A 10,131-nucleotide genomic window follows, 5' to 3' on the forward strand; every position below is an offset into this window, starting at 1 on the left:
TTTTTTTTTTTCTTTTTTTTTTTTCGAGCTGGGGACCCAACCCAGGGCCTTGCGCTAGGCAAGCGCCTACCACGGAGCCAAATCCCCAACCCCTTTTTTGTTTTTGAGACAAGTTCTTGCTCACGTTTGTTTTAAACTCGCAATGTGCCACCCCCTGCCTCCTTAGTGCTGTTATTATAATATATACTACCACACACCTGGAAGGTGTTATCAGTGATTCCAATAAAGAGATTCTAACGTAGTTCTCCCCCCTCTCTCTCACACACACACACACACACACACACACACACACACACACACACACACACACACACTCACTCACTCACTCTTCCACGCCCCCTATAAATTTCTTTCTCAAAGCTGGAGAGAAAGCTCAGTACATAAGAGTAATTGTTCCTCTTACAGAGGACTTGGGTTTGGGGCCCAGCACCCACATCTGGCAGCTCACAACCACCTGTAATTCCAGACATCCCTGTTGGCCTTTGTCTTGTGGCACTTACACCAGGTGCACAAAACACACATACACACATACATAATTAAAAATAGATATTTAAAAGTACTTCTCTCATGCTTTCATGGCATTTGATTTTCATAGAAATTATGGCACATATAGATTTCCAATAATTATACTCAGTTGTGTTTTTATCCATTTCCTTCTGTTCCTCTCACCCCTAAACTAGACCCAAAGCTCATGTCCTCACAGCCTTCTTATAAAGTTATGATCTAGAAAAAACAGCTTCTCCAAATGAGGTGTATGGTTGTTCAAAATCGCTTCTCAACTCAGAGTTAAGAAAGCAGGTACCAAACTTGGATCTCACTGTAAAAAAAAAAAAGAAAGAAAGAAAGAAGGAAAGAAAGGAAGAAAGAAAGAAGGAAGGAAAGAAGGAAGGAAAGAAGGAAGGAAAGAAGGAAGGAAAGAAAGAAAGCAGGTACCTTCACATAGTAGGCATTCAGTCAGTATTGAGTGAATGAGAGTTGTGGATTTTTAAGTTGAATGGTTTCTACATCTATAACCTACCCCTTTAGAGGTGGTTTGTTGTAGATTATGTCCACATGGATATTGGATATCAATTCACTACTTAATACATAAGTGTTTCCATACCATCATCAGTGATAACCATTCCATTCTACTACTCCAGTTTCCCCCAGTCCTCTCCTTCCTGGTCCCTCAACATATGTCTGTGGTTTTACTTGGGCGCCAGAGTAGAAAATGGGCAAAAACATGTTTCCTAAGCTCTTTAATTTAGAGTGGAGGGAGGAAGGGAGAGAGGAAGAGAGAAAAGGAAAGGGGTGGGAAGAAGGAAGGGACGGAGGGAGGGAGGAAATGAATGGGAGGTAACATTGAAAAACAAAGGCAGACAGTTCCAGCTTCATAACCTATCAGCTGCGTGACTAAAGAAGCCTCCCTTGGAAAAGCAGACAGTACACATAAGAACTCAGCACAGTGTCTAGCTGGTGCCATCAGCATCATTGTTAGTAGGTGTATTTTGGAGGCTATATTCGGAGTCTCTTCCTTATGAAGTGAAAAAATGAGGTCACCTCCTGAGACTTAAAGCTTGATGGATAGAAATAGTAATCAGAACCCTGGATAATCCAAACTTACTAACAAAATCACATGGAAAGTGAGGCACCATGCAGTTAGACTCAAGTTAGGCTTTGCTCACGCTCCCTCTAGTGCACCTTTAAAGGAAATTAGGAGGAGGGGCAAAACAGAGCCTTACCACATATTCAGGCTTCCCTGTAACTCACTATGGATTCTGGGCTGGCCTTGAACTAGGCAATCCTCCTACCCTGGCCTCCACAGTGCTAGCACTACAGGCATGCGACACCACGCCCAGCTTAGTGTGCCTTCCTTGCCTTTCTAAATGTGTTCCTGTAGGTAGTTCCCGGTAGCTGATCCATCTATCACCTTTCCATCCTCCCCCACTGAGCCAATGCCCTTGTTCACATCCCACTCAAATCTGTTGATTTGGAAAGAATATAAGAGCCAGAGAAAGGTGGGGGAGCCGTGTGGAACAACACTGAGTTCCAGGCCCGGCATGGCTGTTCCAGTCCTGGACTCACTGCAGCTATAATTACCTGTTCAAGATCTGCACAGAATTGAGCTCATCTACACCCCCATTGTGGAAGGGAGAGGAGCTCCTGAGGCCCCACTCCCTCCCTGAGGATTTATGGATAGCTAATGGCTCATGGTAGAGAGGGTGAGAGGTTTTCTTCCGTGGTGTTGCTGCTGGCAAGATGCCTCCTGCTTCCGTAAACAAAGTCTGCCCCATGCTCCTGTAAACAACCCTAATCTCATTGGGTCATAGAAAACAGACATGAAGATATAAAGAGGATTACTTAGGAAGAGGGGGAAGGGGACAAGAAAGAGTAATGAGTGTGAATACGGTCAAAATACATCATGCTCATGTCTAGAAATGTTACAATGAAACCTAGTATTAAGTATAATTAACACATGCTAATAAGATATTTTAAAATCTGTTGATTTGCTTTCAGTTATAATAACAGAAAATTTCGGCTAACTTAAAAAAGAGAAAAATGTATATTAGCTTTCGTTTAAGTCCAGGAACAGATTCAGCAGTTCAGGAATGTCATACAAAGCTACATTTGTTCCATCTTTCTGATCTGCAACCCTCAGCATGTTGTTAGGAACGTTCCTGGTCACAAGGGGACTGTGGCAGTTTGTGCGTTGCATCCAAACTTGGCACTATTCAATGAGAAGAGAGGAAGGCCTCTCTTCCTGTGTATTTATTTTTATCCCTCAGGAAACCTTTTTCAGAATCTCTCCAGCATATTACCCCTCACATCTCAGTGGCCTGAATTTCATCATGCCTAGCTAACCCAGTCACTTTCAAGGAGATGAAACAACGCTATCTGATTTATTAAAAGGAACACTGGAGGAGGGTAGATACCTCTAAAAATAGGGACTCTCTCTACAAAGACGGGGACCAGGCTACTGAGTTGGTATGCAATCCTGTCTGCTCCAGTCCTGTCTGTAAATAAGGCCATCCCTTCTCCATACAGACGTGTGATTATCACATCCTAACTGGAGGGTCTAGTAGGAATATCATTGGGGTTTGCAGAGTGGAGTGGAAAGGACCTGAAAATACTGTTCCCTCCCAACAGTGTATCAGAGATGTATTTCTTTGCTCTCTTACCCCTGCATCCTTGGAAAATGCAGATACTCCGGGTCAAATGAAAAGAGCATGATAGTTTTCTTTAGGGGATTTTTTAATAGGAAAGCGGCGAGATTTGTTGGGGGAATGTGGGTGGACATAGGAGTATTGGTTTCCAACGAATATTAAACTAATTATCACAGACTTGACTTAAGATAACACATGATAGTTCTCATAAATCCCGAGGTCAGACATCTGAACTCAGCATCAATGGCTAAAATCAAGGTGACAGCAGAGTTTTACTTAAAGTGTGAGAATCACCTTGCAACCTAAGTCTGAAGAGAATCTATCCCTTTGTTTTCAGCCTACAGAGCTGTATCCCACAGCAGTGGCTTCTTCTCCAGTCTACGAGCCAGTGGTGGCAGCATCTTGCTTCTTTCTTCTATTGCTATTCTTCTATCTTGCTTCTATTCTTCAGTCAAATCTGGTTTATGTTTGTTTGCTTGTTTGTTTGTTTGTTTGTTTTGTTCTAGACAGGGTCTCACTATGTAGCACTGGCTGGCCTGGCATTCGCTATGTAACCAGGCTGGCCTCGAACTAACAGAGATCCATCTGCTTCTGCCTCCCAAATGCTAGAATTAAAAGTGTGTGTCATCACGCCCACATTGCCTCTCTTTCAATAATAAGACTAATGACTCCATTTGGGCCCACTTGGATAATCCAGAATAATCTCTCTATTTTAAGGACCCTAATCACATCTGTAAAATCCCTTTCACCATGTAAGGTAATGTCTATAGGCTTCAATGATTATGACCTGCTGTTTAGGGGTCAATATTTAGCCCATCATATTAAGTAAGAATTCACTGAAGTGCTCTCAAGATTTGTTTATTATTCTGGGCATGGTGGCATATGTCTGTAATCTCAGAACTGTAGAAATTAAGGCAGGAGTTGTATTCCAGGCTAGCCTGTGCTAAACCATAAGACCCTGTCTCAAAAAAAAAAAAAAAGATTTGCACATTTTACCATCTACAGATTACATCACCGCCTCAAATTACAAATATTCAGAAATAAAAGAGAGAATGATTTGAGTGCAATCATAGTAAGCAGTTAAAGACCTACACGGTCTCCTTTCTTCCCACGGAGGGGGCTATAACCTGACTAAAAAGAGGGAATAATAAACACCTAAAAGGGAGAGTGGGGCTTTGAGTGTGAGTCTGGTGAAAGTTAGGCCCAAAATAGATTGATCCTTGTTTTATTACCTACCCCATAATCACAACCTTAGCAAGTCTCCAGCTTCTCCCCTCATGCTGAAGCTTAGTTTCTGTCTCCTTAGAGTCTCAGGAGAATCTGAGGCTGTCCAGCTACCTGGGAGTGCCTGTGAAAGACAGAACAATTAACGGAGAAGCCCCTGAGGTGCACACCGGTCACAAACGGCACCAGCTGGCTCAGTCGCCTGATTACTATCTAGGGATTCCATCTAGGTGTTAGAGGCAGATGTTGGAATCTGCAGGGCACTTGCTGGATTTCCAGATTCTTGGGACCTAAAGGAATTGGAGAGAGACATCTGGATAGTGCTAGACTGCTTCTTAAGAAAGAGAACATTTCCAATCAAGGAAGTGAACCAGAGAACTGGAAGCTCAATGGCACTGGGCTACCAGAGGTGTGACTTTTCAGACGTCATGAATATAGTACGGACCTTTTCTAGCATGTGTATATCAGGACTTTTTTCACATGGGCACTCTGTCCCATATATTTAGCCTTTGGTTGTGAGTTCTAGGATCTTTCACAGTCATAGTTTCCTTCATATGCTAATTTTCAGACAGGGTCTCTATATAGCCCTGGTTGTCCTGGAATTCACAGAGATCTACGTGCCTCCACCTACTGCACGCTGGGATTAGAGACATGTGCCACCACACCCAAACATATGCTAATTTTCTGTCTCCACCCTACATAGGGCCTTAGGTGAAGAAAGGCTTGGGTGAAGACCCAGCTCAGCCAGTCTTCTAAACCACAGCCATAGCTATCCAAGGACTAGAGAGCCCATCTCAAGAATTGAAGACTGTGGATATAAGTAAATCCTATAGACCAGCTAGGTCTAAGGGGGATCAGAGTCCTAGATCTTCAGATCTTGGAGTTTTCAATTCTATATGCTTCATGCCTTCAGAGGTGGGCCCAAGGCCCTATGAGAAAAACAAGAAATGGATGTCCTGACAGCTGTAGGGACAAAAATATCTCTAATTCTGTAAGAGTGGTCACACGAGGTGAAGGAAGCTGCTTAGAGCATGGACCTAGTTTCAGGGATTGGAAGGGCTGGAGAGCTGGGCACTGGGAGGTAGGGAAGTTATTCTAGGTCTGGGTCAGACAGTGTCAATTGCCTATTCCCTGCGAGTGTAATATTGTTCAGTCCATCTAGCAGAGAACCTGCCTCTAGGCCAGGAATCCTGTGATACCTTCCTTTCTGATAAGAAAAGAAAGCCAAGGATCTCCTGCCTCATCACCAACAGATGATGGATTCCTGCTGTGCACTGGAGCTGAGAGAATGGGGTTTCTGATTGACATCAGACTTCAAGAGTCCAAAGTCTCAAGTGGAGGAACGTGGGGAAGGGCTACTCTTTCCCATGATCTTGGCTTTCCTGTGGTCTGGAAATTTCCAGAGGCTGGAATGTGACACAAGTTGCTCAGACAAACCAAGGTCCGCAACTGTGAACTCTAATAGTTTTACCCTTCGTTATGCTTCACCTTTCACTTGATTTTGGTCCCAGCCTTCATATGCAAGGCTTCACAAGTCCAATACCCAGTAATTTCCTTCTCAAATGCTCCTACCAGTAACTGTTAGGTCTAAATCCCAGGACAAATGGCTGAGGTGCTTAATGAACATATCAAAGCAGACCTGGCTTCCAGGTTCCCCCAGTCCCTCCCAGTCCCTCAGTCCCTACCCATAACCTACCCTGAACTTTCCAGCCCAGAGGCCAGGCTGTACTTCCCTAGTGGTTCTTCCCTATATAATCCAACCATTTTGGCTACATGGTCTTTTTTACCTGTTTGGTTCCTTTGGCTTCTTGCTTTCCCCATCTCCTGGCTCCCCCACCTCCCCAAATACACCTTTGCACTTGCGTCTTGTTCCTACACACACACATACACACACACACACACACACACACACACACACACACACACACACACAGCTCAGGATCATGTTCATTCTGGACCTTTCCACATAGCTCTAGCTATGCTCTCCCTCTTCTGTGTGATAGACCTTCTCCTCCACTATACACAGGGCAATTATTTCTTTCTTTTTTCATTCAGAACATCATCAGGATCCCGGAGGTCTGGCCTCTACCTCCTCAGTAACAACCCCGCCGATCCATAGCCACTAATCTGTACTCACTAATCTGTTTTCCAAACTCTTGGCCCCTGAGCTAATTATAGCAGTGTTTCATGCCACCCACCCCAACCCTATTCTTGTTCTCTGACTCCCACTAATCTACACATTCAGAGGATTATGGATATAAGAGGCTGGGAGGCCAGCTTAGCAACCAGAGCTGGAGGCTGATGTGAGCTTCATCTCTTTCCTCAGGTAATATTCTAAATCTCTCTGCTTCTGGCCCATGCTAAGTCCACCTCCCTTGCCTTTAGCATTTATTTTAGGAGAAGGAGAGGGGCATCCTTTCTGATGTAAGCAATGGATTTTCAGGCAGATATTAGAGACTTCTAGAACCCACCATCCTCAACTCATCCCTCCGACCAAGCTTACTGTGAATTGAAGGAAAGCACCAGAAAGACCTTTCCCTCTCTGGAGGGAAAGCAATGAGTGAAGAGATGGGTGGGCATAGATAGGATGGAAAGGTTTGAAGACAGTGACAAGAGGGATGATGAATTAGGACAAAGAGGGCTTTCAGTCTCCACAGAGGTTTCTACCTCCATCCCCAAGAAAGAGAGAGCCCAAGCCCTTCTGTCTCACAGCTTTCCCTCTTCTTTCCCCCACCTCCGCCCCTGTTCTGCCTTCTTAGGTGGAGGTCAAAATCATCCCAATTCAGGCTCAAGTCCAGTACAGAGACAAGAGGAGATTTCATCCATCCATTTGTTTATTTTATAGAAAACAAACTGTGTGCCAATTGATGTTTGGTATCAATACAGACCAAGAAATGTATTTTAAGAGATGGAGTACAAGCAAGTAGGATAAATAGAAGGAGTTAAAAATAAGATGAGGAACAATCAAGGAAGACACTAAACAGCCCTCTGGATTTCACAAACACGCACCTGAGCATACATGTGTATACACACACACACACACACACACACACACAGAAAGAGAGAGAGAATATGAGAATGAATAAGGAGGGCGGTCTTTTCCCTTTCTCCAGTTGGATAAGTGTGTAACTGAAGAGGTGTCCCCAAAAGAGGGAAAGCAGGAAGCACTGGGTGCTGGTGTGGTGTCTAAAACAGTTATTCTATCTTTTACTGATGCACCTCCATTAGGATACTTTAATGCAATAAAAGAAGGGATTAAATAACAGGCGTTCTCCTTCCCCTCATCTCAGGGAAAGTCAAGCGTCGTTCCCTAGCCCAGCATGTCCCATTAAGAATCCTTCTGATGCTCTGGATTTGTGGGGTGTTCCTTATCAAGCCTGCTGTACTTTTTTTGCGTGGGAGGGGTTTGCGCTTTGGACCCTATCCCATTATCTCTACCTTTACTCTGGCTCATGATCTCTGGCTTCTTCCAATCCTAGGAAGTTTTCCTGTTCCCCAAACTTACCTTTCTTTTCTTCTTTTCTCTCCTCTTTCCTGTTCTGTTGACTGACCATCCTTCTTCTTTATGACTGCTCGCACCATAGAGTGTTTAAAAAGACTAGCTCCAATGGGAAGGTAAGAGAACCTGGCCCATCTGGGGGAACGGAAAGGCAAAGGGGATGAATGGGTATATTCTTCAGGTTCTCAGTGGGCTTTAGGGCATTCATTCAAAGATAACTGTGAGACTGACCTAGCAAGTTGTTCCACAACAGTTTTCCATCTACCTGGGGAAACGAGACTTCGTGGATGATGTGGACACAGTGGAGCCCATTGGTTAGTGAGTCCAAAGCGGGAAAGAGCCTGAGAAGGGAGTGGGAACCAGGAAGTTAAAGAAAGCCCAGGCATGACCATGCAGAGCAATGAGACCATTTGAAAGGTAGAAAGGAGAGAATCAATTTGGGAATCAACTTTTGTTTCACTCATACTCAAATTTTCCTGAGCAGTATGCCATCTCTTCCTCTCTCTGCAGATGGAGTAGTCCTTGTTGACCCTGAGTACCTAAAAGGTCGAAAGAGTAAGTAGAAATTCTTACTGGTTTTTGTAAAGCTCAACTGAAATGCAATGCATGCAAAGTAGGCGAATGAGTAAGTGGCCTTAGAGCAGAGGAGCATGGGAAAGCCAAAAGCAGCAGGAGCTGTGAACACTTTGTTGGGTCCTGACAATAGGGAAGTTCAGCTCAATGTGGCTGTGGTCTTTCAGTTATTAAAAGTAATGGAAATGGAGCTCAGACTAAGTACTTCATAGATCCCAAATCTCCAAAGACTTATTTTTTTATTCTTTTCCCAAATGCTATTCAAAATAACTATATTGTCTAAAGAACAAATAAAATCATACTCTGCAGAATTACACAAAACAAACATATGTGTTGAAATTAAAACAATGTCAATAAAATTTGTGGGTTTCCCCCATTATTGCTATGGTGGTTCTGCTTGACTACTGGTTTCAGTTTAGGCTTAGACTACCTATGGGATGAACCAATACACAGAAAATCAATAGTTTTACATACATTTCTTGACATTCAAATGTTAATGACTCACTAAATGATTTTTTAAGATCTGTATAAATCAAATATTCCTTTTTTTTTTTCCCCTATAGCTTAAGTGCCCCTCGGACTTCCATTTTAAAAGCTCTGATATACGTCATCCCATTGCGTTTTTTTCTTCATTTGTTTGTTTTTTCTGTGTGTGTGTGTGTGTGTGTGTGTGTGTATGTAGGTGGGTGGAGAGAGAGAGAGAGAGAGAGAGAGAGAGAGAGAGAGAAACTGCCTAAACATTTCTTTAACAAAAATTCCAAAGAAATAATAAGCACTGGCCGTACCAGCAGGAGACAGCACGCACTCTGGCAGCAGAACTCTAGTGCAAGATTGCACTGAATGCTTTCCACGGTATTTTTTTCCTTTTAATTCTCACTATGGATTAACCCCACTGTGATCCAACTGGACTGAAAATTGCGTTCAACTGGAAAAAAGATTCAGAACCAGTTGGTGACTTCTCGTCCAGAAATAGCCTTTAGATGCTGAGAATGAAAGAGCTTTCCTCTCTGAGGTTCAACACCGTGGATAAAACAACGAGACAATTTCAAACGTCAGAGAAACTTTCCAGTATGGGCACAATTAGCCAACTCATTTATAAGTAACAGATACTCTGTTTCTAAAATCTAAAGTGGCTTTATCCCTGAACTCCTAAAAATACCCAGAATGACCTATGAAAGGAAATCTTTACTGTTTAAAAATCGAATGTTGCTTGGCATCATGGCTAACATCTACACCCAGCATCCTGGAAGCTGAGGCAGGAAGTGCCAAGGCCAGGCGAGCATGCATAGCGACTTTCAGGACAGTGAAGACTATATAGTAAGAACTTATCTCTCAAAAAGTACAGCTTCACTCAGAAATTAGATACATTTTTTCTTTTCATTTGAACTTTTTATGTCTCTTTAATAGAGTTTTTTTCTTATTCATTTTAATCTTACATATTTCTGAAATCCCCTCCCAGTTGTATCATCCTACTTTCACCATATTTTCTCGTGTGTCCTTCTCCATCACAGGTCTATGTTTTAATGTAAAGGCATCCTTGTCTATTCACTGAGTGGTAAAGGCGAATGAGGCAAAAGATACAGGATATGGTATGCACACACTACTGTCTATTTGGCCTCTCTGGGTGTTATTCTTTGAAACTGCATGTAAATAAACGGTGTTCACAATTTTTTAAATGTTTAATTTCAGAAA

The 10,131-nt window shown here is 43.0% G+C and overlaps 1 long non-coding RNA gene across 1 annotated transcript; it reads right to left on the reverse strand.

Annotated features, from left to right (window-relative positions):
- Window positions 1-7,797: 7,797 nt before the first annotated feature.
- LOC116888427 lies at window positions 7,798-8,951 on the reverse strand. Its single transcript, XR_004386311.1, has 3 exons — window positions 8,333-8,951; window positions 8,098-8,207; window positions 7,798-8,001 (listed from the first exon to the last, which is right to left on the reverse strand). It is a non-coding gene; the product is annotated as an uncharacterized LOC116888427 (long non-coding RNA).
- Between the last annotated feature and the right edge of the window lie 1,180 nt (window positions 8,952-10,131).

This window comes from Rattus rattus, chromosome X (assembly GCF_011064425.1).
Source record: "Rattus rattus isolate New Zealand chromosome X, Rrattus_CSIRO_v1, whole genome shotgun sequence".
NCBI lineage: Eukaryota > Metazoa > Chordata > Mammalia > Rodentia > Muridae > Rattus > Rattus rattus.